Here is a 13,858-nt window from a genome sequence, read left to right on the forward strand (position 1 = left end):
AAACACAACTGGATCAATTGTTAGATACTCAGTGATACAGGGTGTGTCTAACAAATCTACTCTTTACCAGAGAATATTCAGCACTGCAGATCCTTCATCTTCAGCAGGAAGAGGGGAAGAGGCCCCTTTTACCCTGTGTCATCTGTCCAACGTCCGCAGTTTGACTTCAGTAGTGCCAAAAGTTATTCCTGATACATAGCTAAAACTCGGTAATATTCTGTTAACATTGTGTCATCAGAGCTTAATATGTAATAGTTATAATGGGTCATTTATTTGATCATATTGAGAAAACCGTGACATCAGTCATCTATGATTGGGTGGTCTTCAGTATGCCGACTGTCGGGATCCCGGCGCACAGTATAATAGGTGTTGTCGGATCCATTTCGACAAATGCATGTCGGAATGGATCCGACTTCAATTGAATATACCCCTATGCCCTCCTCAGTTATCTACAACTGACGGTAAACTTCCTACAAGCCCACGGGTGGCTAGCTCATCAACTGGAAGAAGTCCTTGCTGGTCCCTGCTAGGAGCATGTTGCACCTGGGGGCACTGCTGGACACGCACAGTCAACAGCTGTTTCTGTCTCCAGAGAAGGTCCTGAAACTTCAGGACAGGATCAGATACTTCCTTTCTCGCCTCAGAGTGTCAATACACTCGGCGATGCAAGTACTAGGCCTCATGGTGTCGGCGTTCGACATGGTAGAGTACGCTCCATTTCATTCCCGCCCTCTGCAGAGGGCCTTTCCAAGTGGGACGGCCTACCTCATCGGATCAGGTCTCACATGATCTCCTTGTCTCTGGAGGTTTGTCTGTCGCTGACCTGGTGGCTACAGGACCAGCAGTTGAGCATGGGCCATCTTTTCTGGATCCCCAACTGGGTCCTACTGACTACGGCTGCCAGTCTGAGGGGTTGGGGCGCAGTGTTGGAGCAACACTCTTTCCAGGGTCGGTGGACCATGGAGGAATTACTCTTCCCGATAAACTTTCTGGAATTGCGGGCAGTGTTCAATGCTTTGTCTCTCGCCCTGCCTCTGATACAGAACAGGCCTGTTCAAGTACGGTCAGACAACGCCACCACTGTGGCATACATAAATCATCAGGGCGGTACTTGAAGCCGCATGGCAATGATGGAAGTGTCAAAAATCCTTCGTTGGGCAGAACGCCATCTGCCAGCAGTATCGGCAGTGTTCATTCTGTGAGTCCTCAACTGGGAAGCGTATTTCCTCAGTCATCAGGACGTGCACGCCGGAGAGTGGAGTCTTCATCAGGAAGTCTTTAAACTCCTAGTGGACAAGTGGGGCCTACCAGATGTAGACCTGATGGCATCTCAACACAATCACAAAGTTCTGGCCTTCGGATCCAGAACCAGGGATCCTCAAGCAGCGTTCGTTAACGCACTGGCAATTCCATGGAACTTTTGGCTGCCCTACGTGTTCCCTCCAGTGTCACTCCTGCCCAGGGTACTGTGGAAGTTCAAACAAGAAGGAGGAATACTACTTGTAGTCGCTCCAGCGTGGCCAAGTCGGCATTGGTTCTCAGACCTGCAAGGTCTATCGATCGAGCGTCCTCTTCTACATCCTTAACGCCCAGACCTCCTTGTTCAGGGCCCTTGTGTCTACCCGGACCTGGCCAGACTGGCTTTGACGGCGTGGCTCTTGAAGCTTCGCTCACTATGCTGAAGGCCCGCAAACCGGCATCTGCGCGGATTTATTACAGGGTCTGGAATTCTTACTTCACCTGGTGTGCTGCTAAGACTTACGATGCTTACAAATTCAGTACTTCGAGACTTCTGGCTTTTCTACAACAAGGCCTGGATTTAGGCCTTCGTCTGGCCTCCCTCAAGGTTCATATCTCTGCCTTGTCGGTGTTGTTTCAGAGAAAAATTGCGTCTATTCCTGACGTCCATACTTTCACTCAGAGTGTTTTACGGATTCAGCCTCCCTATGTGGGTCATTCCGAGTTGATCGCTCGCTAGCTATTTTTTGCAGCGCTGCGATCAGATAGTCGCCGCCTATGGGGGAGTGTATTTTCGCTTGGCAAGTGTGCGAACGCTTGTGCAGCCGAGCGGTACAAAAACAGTTTGTGCTGTTTCTGACGTCAGGCACCCGCCCTGCAAACACTTGGACACGCCTGCGTTTTTCCAACCACTCCCTGAAAATGTCAGTTGGCACCCATAAACGTCTTCTTCCTGTCAATCTTCTTGCGATCGGCTGTGCAAATTGATTCTTCGTTAAATCCATCGCCCAGCACCGATCTGCTTTGTACCCATACGACACGTCTGCTCATGCATACGCATGCGCAGTTTTGCTGTGTTTTGATCTGTTCGCAGCGCTGCAAAAAATAGCTAGCGTGCGATCAACTCTGAATGACCCCCTATGTTCCTTCTGTGGCTCCATGGGATCTGTCTGTTGTCGTGAATGCCCTGCAAGAGTCTCCAGTTGAACCTCTTGAGTCAGTGGACCTTAAATGGCTCACGGTCAAGGTCCTGTTCCTACTGGCTATTGCCTCTGCTAGGAGAGTGTCAGACCTAGCTGCTCTATCCTGTAGTCCTCCCTTTCTGATATTTCACAGTGACCGGGCAGTTCTTAGAACTCGCCCTGGTTATTTGCCTAAGGTGGAATCATCTTTTCACCTTAACCAAGAGATTGTGGTTTCCGGCCTTTATCTCTTCTGATTTGTCCTCCAAAGAGCGGTCTTTGGATGTGGTAAGGTCTCTCCGTATTTATGTGGAGAGGACTGCCTCTATCAGGAGATCAGATACCCTTTTTGTACTGTTTGGTTTTCACAAACGTGGTTGGCCTGCAAATAAGCAAATCTTGGCCAGATGGATTAGAATGGTGATTGCACAAGCCTATGCACAGGCTGGACTCCCAGCTCCTGCTGCTATCAAAGCCCATTCTACTTGGTCTGTTGGACCTTTCTGGGGCATCCCGCCAAGGCGCGTCCGCTGAACAATTGTGCAAGACGGCTAAGTGGTTCTCTGTGAACACGTTCATCAGGTTCTATGCCTTTGATACTTCCGCCTCCCAGGAGGCTTCCTTTGGACCCGGCGTTCTTGTACCCGCTACAGTGCGTCCCCTCCCATGAGGAACTGCTTTAGGACATCCCCGATGTTTCCCTGTGGACACCAATGTACCCCGCTGCAGAAAAGGAGATTTATGGTAGACTTACCATGGTTAAATCTCTTTCAGCGAGGTACATTGGTTCCACAGGGCGGCCACCCTGACGCACCTAGCTTCTATGAGTTTGTATGGCATTAGCCGCTAGTCCCTTCTCCTGTCGTGAGAACGTGGTTCTATGTGACTAACATCTACCTTCTCTTTTACCTGCTTTGCATTGGATTGGTTAATGAAACTGAGCTCACAGTGCCTGGAGGCGGGGTTATAGAGGAAGCCCCAATGCATCCTGGGACAGTCTAAAGCTTTAGCCTGTTGGTGCCTGGATCAAGATCCATCTCTACACCCCGATATTTCCCTGTGGAACCAATGTACCTCGCAGAAAGAGATTTAACCATGGTAAGTCTACCATAAATCTCCTTTTTAATATATTACTAAAAATACTTTTTAAACTGTAATTTAAAAAAAAAAAAGCAATTTCTGAGCGGTTTTGTGGGGGGAAAAAATTGTCAGTTAAGAGAGGAGAGTACCTTTGTGCAGACTCCGTGCAGGCCCCCTCCTCTCTATAGTGCAGTAGACTCTGGCATTGTGTAAGAGTCTACTGTAGTGATGGTCATCGAGGGCTGTCCATCGATGGTGCCATCAGTTATAACCATCGATAGTGCATAACTGCATAAGCCATCTATGGTGAACCATCGATGGCCACTGAAAGATGCTTGCTGGGCCTTGGGCCAATAAAAATACCGGGGACTGAGCTTAGCGGATGTCGGGGGCGGAGCTATGCTCCTTGTCCTGGCACCTTGCATTAAAAAAATAATTCTTTAAGCTGTGCCATCGATCGAGGGAAACCAACTGGTTCTCTTCCATCGATGGCAAAAGCATTCAACATTGGTCATAAACCATCGATTTTGAATCATCGATGGTCGATGGCCATCCCTAGTCTACTGTGCATGTGCTGGTCTCCGGGAACAATGCACCCTTGTCTTGTTCCCAAAGACTTCTCTACTGCACATGAGCAAATCTCCAGGAAAATGGCCATCACCCCATTTTTCCAGTGATTTGTGCTGCTGCTGCAGAGCCGACATGTTAGTATTAAATATGGGTGCAGGGTGCCTGTATGCACTGCACACCCTGCACCCATTATCAGATGCACCAATGATCCTTTAACAATTTTTTTCCATTGACTCCCAGTACTGAAGGCTGAACAATGAAAGTACATCTGCAATAACAGTATTTGATACTATTATTAAAACTGCAAGTCTGTGTTTATATAGATTGACTACTGAAAAAGACTGAATAACCGTATTCTGTTGTGCATATCAAACTAATTTCTAAATGTTTAGTTATTTATTATGGTATATTTTAAATTGAGTTGAACAGACTGATGCTTTTAGCCCATTCCCTCCTTTTTTTAAAAAAAAAATTGTTTTGTTTTTTGATTCCTTCATGTAGATATAATAATTTTATAAGTTAAAACTTGTAATACCATTGTGCAGTCTTTTTTTGATGGGGTTACATAATTAATATTTCGGAACTATTTTTTCTTAACATTTTATTTATGTAGCACCAGCATATTACATTGCGCTTTACAATTGGGTTTTTTATTTTTGCGCCGATTTCCATAGCAGCATTGTATAATTGTGTTCTTCCCCAAGTCAATTCATAGTGTTTCTTCTGATCTGCTTTGACTAGCTGAGTCTTGCTAGTAAAAGCATTGCCATTTTAAATATGGACATAATTGTCATCAGGGGATCGGTATGAAATACCTCCAATCAAAATCCCGACGTTCAAAATCCCGACACCAATTGACCGATGGTCAAAATCCCGACATGGACAAAATACCGACATTTAAAATACCGACAAGGTCAAAATACCAACATGTAAAATGCCGACAGGTCAAAATACTGACATGCAGTTTTTGTTGTTTTTTTTGTGTGTATGTCGACATGAGTCAACATGGACACCATATAAAGTGTACCGCGCGCCCACGCATGGCTCGCTGCGCTTGCCATGCTTCGGGCACGGTGCCTCGCTGCGCTCGGCACATTATTATATTCCCCCTCCAGGTCCACTGGGATGGTAAAGTATGAACAAGTCGGTTTCAATTAAAAAAAATCATGAAAATCTCATGTCGGTATTTTGACCTGTCGGCATTTTACATGCCGGTATTTTTACCTTGTCAGGATTTTGACCTTGTCGGGATTTTGACCATCGGTCAATTGGTGTCGGGATTTTGAACGTTGGGATTTTGATTGGAGGTAAACTGACTGCATCCCGTCATCAGAAGCTTAGGGTTGCTTTGTAAATTAAACCCTTAATAAAACCTGTGCATTTGTCTGATTTATAGTGCTCCTTTTGTGTCCCTGTTTTTCCTGGGATCCTGTTTTTTTTTTTTTTTTTTTTTTACCACGTGAAATATCTAATATTTATCTAACAATGGTCTAACTGTTTCAGACTCCTGTTTATCCAGATTGAACAGAATTAGTACCAGGTTTTGCCTAATACTACCTGGTTTTGCCTTTAAAACTATTTGCTGCTTTAATGTAAACAATCATGCTGCAGCATTTAGGCATAAGGAGCGACATCGTAGCCCTGGATCTGCACATGCACAGATCCCAAATCATCAGAGATGTACGGAAGCATTCTGGAAAATAATTCAGAGTTTCTTTTTGTTTATATTTGTCATTAAATCTATTTTGCGGCTTGAAGATTGAGCGGAAAATCAAAAAACAGAAAGGACTTTCTGACCAAGTGATTCAACTTTTGTTACAGGCAAGGAATGAAAATTCATCACAAATATATAACAAAAGTTTGGAAGACATTTATAGTAAATTAGTAGTATTTACAGTAAATGCGATAAATGCAAATAATGCACAAGTGTTACAGTTCTTACATGATAAACTTATTAAGGGTTTGGCAACTTCTACTCTTAAGGTCCATATATCAGTGATTAGTTTACTCCTAGATAAGAAGCTGTAAGAAGAAAGAGTTAAGGCCCATATAGACGGGCCGATGCAGGAGAGATGTGTGCTGAGCAAACCGCTCAGCACACATCTCTCCCGCCGCTCAGCACAGCGCGATCTGTGCTGAGCGTGCAGGGGGAGACGGGGGGGCATGCAGGCCATTCTAGCACCAGCGATAGCGATGTGCGGGGCTGCGCATCGCTATCGCTTTTAGGGCTACACACGGAGCGATCTTGCTGAAAAACTAAGCAATCTAGTCAGATTGCTTAGATTATCGCTCCGTGTGTACCCCCCTTTAGTAAGAAATGTTGTCAAGCAATTAATAGGATATGTCCTCAAACTAGATCCATGGTGGCTCCTTGGGATTTAAATCTAGTCCTAAGAGGCTAGTCCTATAATATGCTGTTTAAATTACCCTGTCCAGGCACTGTTCCACCCAGATAATCACTCTATCAGTATAGTGATATGCAGTCATTGATATCTCAAATAGCTGTGTGTCAGTGGAGACTCTGGACACACGTGCATGTTAATACCCTGCGTTATGTGTGTACCATATGATGTATGAATAGCCTCCTGGGGGCTCAATAGCCATGGCTAGCAACATTACCACTGTCCGGGTAAATCTTAGCACACTACTATACTCACTGACGGAGGGTGCTGAGAGGCGCTTCAGTATAGAATACCGCCAGACGGACTGCATATCCGTATACTGATAGAGTGATTATCTGGGTGTGACAGTGCCTGGACAGGGTAATTTAAACAGCATAGTGTGAAATACACACAAATGGACTCATGATTTTCATGTCGGCTAATGCTGGGATACGTGACGTATAGTGTCAATAAACATCTATATGTGTACACATTTGAGATTATCATAAACTCATAATATATTTAAGCAGGCTTATGATGTATGTGTCAAGTGATACCCGTAAGTGAAATCTAGGGAGATCGCTGGCCGCTTTGAATAATCCACCGGTGTCCGGACAGAATTAGACACACTATTATAATTACTAACGGTGGACGCTGAAAGGCGCCTTATTATACAATACTGCCCGACGTATTATAAATATGGTATTATGGTGACTGATTACATATAGGGGGTAATTCTGAGTTGATCGCAGCAGGATTTTTGTTAGCAATTGGGCAAAACCATGTGCACTGCAGGGGAGGCAGATATAACATGTGCAGAGAGAGTTATGGTGTGTACACACGGTGAGATATTTTCTTTTGATTTTGACTATATAGTCAAAATCGCAAGAGAAGTTAGTGCAGATTGCAAGGTGAAAGTCACCTTGCGATCCCGATGCGCGGTCCCGCCAGGTCGGCATCGCAAGAAAAGATAGACTGTGCAGGCAAGTCAATCCTTGCTAGATCGGTGTACTATCTAGTTCATCTCGCATGTCAATGACATCTCACATAAGCCAAAATCGTAAGCACACATAATCCATATCTCAAGAAAAGTTAGTCAAAATCTGTGCTATCTGGGCTCCGGGGGAATTCAAGGGAAATCGTAAGTGAAAATCGGGCATAGCAAGGATCTCACCGTGTGTACACAACCTTAGATTTGGGTGGGTTATTTTGTTTCTGTGCAGGGTAAATACTGTCTGCTTTATTTTTACACTGCAATTTAGATTGCAGATTGAACGCACCCCACCCAAATCTAACTCTCTCTGCACATGTTATATCTGCCTCCCCTGCAGTGCACATGGTTTTGCCCAACTGCTAACAAAAATCCTGCTGCGATCAACTCAGAATTACCCCCACAATTGCCTGAATAGGTGAATTTGTATATCATAATGTGGATTATATATAAGCGGACTCAGGATGACGTATTAGAACAGACGTGATATACAATACAGTTAGTTACTCAGCCGTGTGCACATTTGAGATATTATTAAAACATACCTACGTAGGCCTTTTGATACATTTAAAGGCTACAAAGAGATACATTATGATATTGAATAGTGACTCTCAATTGTTGCCAGTAGCTGTTATCGAGTGTATGGTAAAGTACACACACATACTCGACATTGTCCATTAGATGGTAAACTGATATATCTCACTACATTTCATTTGGACGAACTGAGAAAGCTCTATTTAATGGTGCACAATTGTGTATCAATAAATGAATTTAGATACCTGATATTGTATATCTCAGTTGTATATATAATATACTATCTGTTATAGAGAGGGCATACAAGCTGTGCCTGAGTCACGAAGGGATCATTTTATGTAGGTGATGCGCACACCTCCTATATGTTCCCATGTGATAATAATTGAAGTAACATTGAGGTTACTTTATAAATAAATAGGAATTTGCATCAGCTTAGTAACGATATAAATGTATCCTCTTGTAACAACTGAAACTACTACAGTATTGTATTATACAATACTTCAGCAGTATTCCTATACACTCTAAAAGTAAATACAAAACACACAAGAACAGTGGTTTAGCTTTTTAATCCATATTTAATTTGTACACTGATTCACATTTTTTCATTCTTTCACTTGTGCAGATTTCGTAAGCTACTAACATATATCTAATAAAAGTTATACAGGTATTTTAATCGATTAATGGTCATCTATCTTTTAGGATGATGACTTAAAGTTATTTTCTCTATCGTCCTAGTGGATGCTGGGGTTCCTGAAAGGACCATGGGGAATAGCGGCTCCGCAGGAGACAGGGCACAAAAAGTAAAGCTTTACGATCAGGTGGTGTGTACTGGCTCCTCCCCCTATGACCCTCCTCCAAGCCTCAGTTAGATTTTTGTGCCCGGCCGAGAAGGGTGCAATCTAGGTGGCTCTCCTAAAGAGCTGCTTAGAAAAGTTTAGCTTAGGTTTTTTATTTTACAGTGAGTCCTGCTGGCAACAGGATCACTGCAACGAGGGACTTAGGGGAGAAGAAGTGAACTCACCTGCGTGCAGGATGGATTGGCTTCTTGGCTACTGGACATTAGCTCCAGAGGGACGATCACAGGTACAGCCTGGATGGTCACCGGAGCCTCGCCGCCGGCCCCCTTGCAGATGCTGAAACGAGAAGAGGTCCAGAATCGGCGGCAGAAGACTCCTCAGTCTTCTTAAGGTAGCGCACAGCACTGCAGCTGTGCGCCATTTTCCTCTCAGCACACTTCACACGGCAGTCACTGAGGGTGCAGGGCGCTGGGAGGGGGGCGCCCTGGGAGGCAAATGAAAACCTATTTTGGCTAAAAATACCTCACATATAGCCTCCGGGGGCTATATGGAGATATTTAACCCCTGCCAGAATCCACTAAAGAGCGGGAGACGAGCCCGCCGAAAAAGGGGCGGGGCCTATCTCCTCAGCACACAGCGCCATTTTCCTCACACAGCTCCGCTGGTCAGGAAGGCTCCCAGGCTCTCCCCTGCACTGCACTACAGAAACAGGGTAAAACAAGAGAGGGGGGGCAAAATTGTGGCAAAATTATATTATTAAAGCAGCTATACAGGGAGCACTTATTATAAGGCTATCCCTGTCATATATAGCGCTTTTTGGTGTGTGCTGGCAAACTCTCCCTCTGTCTCCCCAAAGGGCTAGTGGGGTCCTGTCTTCTTTAAGAGCATTCCCTGTGTGTCTGCTGTGGGTCGGTACGTGTGTGTCGACATGTATGAGGACGATATTGGTGTGGAGGCGGAGCAATTGCCAAATATGGGGATGTCACCCCCTAGGGGGTCGACACCAGAATGGATGCCTTTATTTATGGAATTACGGGATAGTGTCAACACGCTAAAGCAGTCGTTTGACGACATGAGACGGCCGGACAATCAATTAGCACCTGTCCAGGCGCCTCAAACACCGTCAGGGGCTGTAAAACGCCCTTTGCCTCAGTCGGTCGACACAGACCCAGACACAGGCACTGATTCCAGTGGCGACGGTGATGAATCAACCGTATTTTCCAGTAGGGCCACACGTTATATGATTTTGGCAATGAAGGAGGCGTTACATATTGCTGATACTACAGGTACCACAAAACAGGGTATTATGTGGGGTGTGAAAAAACTACCTATAGTTTTTCCTGAATCAGATGAATTAAATGAGGTGTGTGATGAAGCGTGGGTTGCCCCCGATAAAAAAATGCTAATTTCAAAGAAGTTATTGGCTTTATACCCTTTCCCGCCAGAGGTTAGGGCGCGCTGGGAAACACCTCCTAGGGTGGACAAGGCGCTCACACGCTTATCAAAACAAGTGGCGTTACCCTCTCCTGAGACGGCCGCACTTAAAGATCCAGCAGATAGGAGGATGGAAAATATCCAAAAAAGTATATACACACATACAGGTGTTATACTACGACCAGCTATAGCGACAGCCTGGATGTGCAGTGCTGGGGTAGCTTGGTCAGAGTCCCTGATTGAAAATATTGATACCCTGGATAGGGACAATGTTTTACTGTCTTTAGAGCAAATAAAGGATGCATTTCTTTATATGCGTGATGCACAGAGGGATATTTGCACACTGGCATCACGGGTAAGTGCTATGTCCATTTCGGCCAGAAGAAGTTTATGGACGCGACAGTGGTCAGGTGATGCGGACTCAAAACGGCATATGGAAGTTTTGCCGTATAAAGGGGAGGAGTTATTTGGTGTCGGTCTATCGGATTTGGTGGCCACGGCTACAGCCGGGAAATCCACCTTTTTACCTCAAGTCACTCCCCAACAGAAAAAGACACCGACTTTTCAACCGCAGCCCTTTCGTTCCTTTAAAAACAAGAGAGCAAAGGGATATTCATATCTGCCACGAGGCAGAGGAAGGGGGAAGAGACTGCAACAGGCAGCTCCTTTCCAGGAACAGAAGCCCTCCCCCGCTTCTACAAAAGCCTCAGCATGACGCTGGGGCTTCTCAAGCGGACTCGGGGGCGGTGGGGGGTCGTCTCAAGAATTTCAGCGCGCAGTGGGCTCACTCGCAGGTAGATCCCTGGATCCTGCAGATAATATCTCAGGGGTACAGGTTGGAACTAGAGACGGATCCACCTCGCCGTTTCCTGAAGTCTGCTTTACCAACGTCCCCCTCCGACAGGGTGACGGTCTTGGAAGCCATTCACAAGCTGTACTCTCAGCAGGTGATAGTCAAGGTACCTCTTTTACAACAAGGAAAGGGGTATTATTCCACTCTATTTGTGGTACCGAAGCCGGATGGCTCGGTAAGACCTATTCTAAATCTGAAATCCTTGAACCTGTACATAAAGAAGTTCAAGTTCAAGATGGAGTCACTCAGAGCAGTGATAGCGAACCTGGAAGAAGGGGACTTTATGGTATCCTTGGACATCAAGGATGCGTATCTCCACGTTCCAATTTACCCCTCACACCAGGGGTACCTCAGGTTCGTCGTACAGAACTGTCACTATCAGTTTCAGACGCTGCCGTTTGGATTGTCCACGGCACCTCGGGTCTTTACCAAGGTAATGGCCGAGATGATGATTCTTCTTCGAAGAAAAGGCGTATTAATTATCCCATACTTGGACGATCTCCTAATAAGGGCAAGGTCCAGAGAACAGCTAGAGATGGGATTAGCACTGTCTCAAGAAGTGCTAAAACAGCACGGGTGGATTCTGAATATTCCAAAATCCCAGTTAATTCCGACAACACGTCTGCTGTTCCTAGGGATGATTCTGGACACGGTTCAGAAAAAGGTTTTTCTCCCGGAGGAAAAAGCCAAGGAGTTATCCGAACTTGTCAGGAACCTCCTAAAACCAGGAAAGGTGTCTGTACATCAATGCACAAGAGTCCTGGGAAAAATGGTGGCTTCTTACGAAGCAATTCCATTCGGCAGATTCCACGCAAGAATTTTCCAGAGGGATCTGTTGGACAAATGGTCAGGGTCGCATCTTCAGATGCACCAGCGGATAACCCTGTCTCCAAGGACAAGGGTATCTCTTCTGTGGTGGTTGCAGAGTGCTCATCTATTGGAGGGCCGCAGATTCGGCATACAGGATTGGATCCTGGTGACCACGGACGCCAGCCTGAGAGGCTGGGGAGCAGTCACACAAGGAAGAAACTTCCAGGGCGTGTGGTCGAGCCTGGAAACGTCTCTTCACATAAACATTCTGGAACTAAGAGCAATCTACAATGCTCTAAGCCAGGCAGAACCTCTGCTTCAAGGAAAACCGGTGTTGATCCAGTCGGACAACATCACGGCAGTCGCCCATGTGAACAGACAGGGCAGCACAAGAAGCAGGAGTGCAATGGCAGAAGCTGCAAGGATTCTTCGCTGGGCAGAGAATCATGTGATAGCACTGTCACCAGTGTTCATCCCGGGAGTGGACAACTGGGAAGCAGACTTCCTCAGCAGACACGACCTTCACCCGGGAGAGTGGGGTCTTCATCCAGAAGTTTTCCACATGCTGGTAACCCGTTGGGAAAGACCAATGGTGGACATGATGGCGTCTCGCCTCAACAAAATACTGGACAGGTATTGCGCCAGGTCAAGAGATCCGCAGGCAATAGCTGTGGACGCGCTGGTAACGCCTTGGGTGTACCAGCCGGTGTATGTGTTTCCTCCTCTGCCTCTCATACCAAAAGTATTGAGAATTATACGGCAAAGAGGCGTAAGAACGATACTAGTGGTTCCGGATTGGCCAAGAAGGACTTGGTACCCGGAACTTCAAGAGATGATCACGGAAGATCCGTGGCCTCTACCTCTGAGAAGGGACTTGCTTCAGCAGGGTCCCTGTCTGTTTCAAGACTTACCGCGGCTGCGTTTGACGGCATGGCGGTTGAACGCCGGATCCTAAAGGAAAAAGGCATGCCGGAAGAAGTCATTCCTACTTTGATTAAAGCAAGGAAGGAAGTAACCGCGCAACATTATCACCGCATTTGGCGAAAATATGTTGCGTGGTGCGAGGATCGGAGTGCTCCGACGGAGGAATTTCAACTGGGTCGATTCCTACATTTCCTGCAATCAGGATTGTCTATGGGTCTCAAATTGGGATCTATTAAGGTTCAAATTTCGGCCCTGTCGATTTTCTTCCAGAAAGAATTGGCTTCAGTTCCTGAAGTCCAGACTTTTGTTAAGGGAGTGCTGCATATACAGCCCCCTGTGGTGCCTCCAGTGGCACCGTGGGATCTCAATGTTGTTTTGGACTTTCTCAAATCTCATTGGTTTGAACCACTAAAAACTGTGGATTTGAAATATCTCACATGGAAAGTGACCATGCTACTAGCCCTGGCTTCGGCCAGGAGAGTGTCAGAACTGGCAGCTTTATCTTACAAAAGCCCATATCTGATTTTCCATTCGGACAGGGCAGAACTGCGGACTCGTCCGCATTTTCTCCCTAAGGTGGTGTCAGCATTTCATCTGAACCAGCCTATTGTAGTGCCTGCGGCTACAAGCGACTTGGAGGACTCCAAGTTGTTGGACGTTGTCAGAGCTTTAAAAATATACATTTCAAGGACAGCTGGAGTCAGGAAATCTGACTCACTGTTTATACTATATGCTCCCAACAAGTTGGGCGCTCCTGCGTCTAAGCAGACTATTGCTCGCTGGATTTGTAGTACGATTCAGCTTGCACATTCTGTGGCAGGCCTGCCACAGCCAAAATCGGTAAAAGCCCACTCCACAAGGAAGGTGGGTTCTTCTTGGGCGGCTGCCCGAGGGGTCTCGGCATTACAACTCTGCCGAGCGGCTACGTGGTCGGGGGAGAACACGTTTGTAAAATTCTACAAATTTGATACCCTGGCTAAGGAGGACCTGGAGTTCTCTCATTCGGTGCTGCAGAGTCATCCGCACTCTCCCGCCCGTTTGGGAGCTTTGGTATAATCCCCATG

At 46.1% G+C, this 13,858-nt stretch overlaps 1 protein-coding gene across 2 annotated transcripts in view; it reads left to right on the forward strand.

Moving 5' to 3' along the window:
• Nucleotides 1-13,858, forward strand: part of CCDC32 (coiled-coil domain containing 32) — a 78,089-nt gene that overhangs the window by 28,174 nt on the left and 36,057 nt on the right. The gene's annotated exons all lie outside the window — the stretch shown is intronic.

Source organism: Pseudophryne corroboree, chromosome 12, assembly GCF_028390025.1.
Source record: "Pseudophryne corroboree isolate aPseCor3 chromosome 12, aPseCor3.hap2, whole genome shotgun sequence".
Lineage (NCBI taxonomy): Eukaryota > Metazoa > Chordata > Amphibia > Anura > Myobatrachidae > Pseudophryne > Pseudophryne corroboree.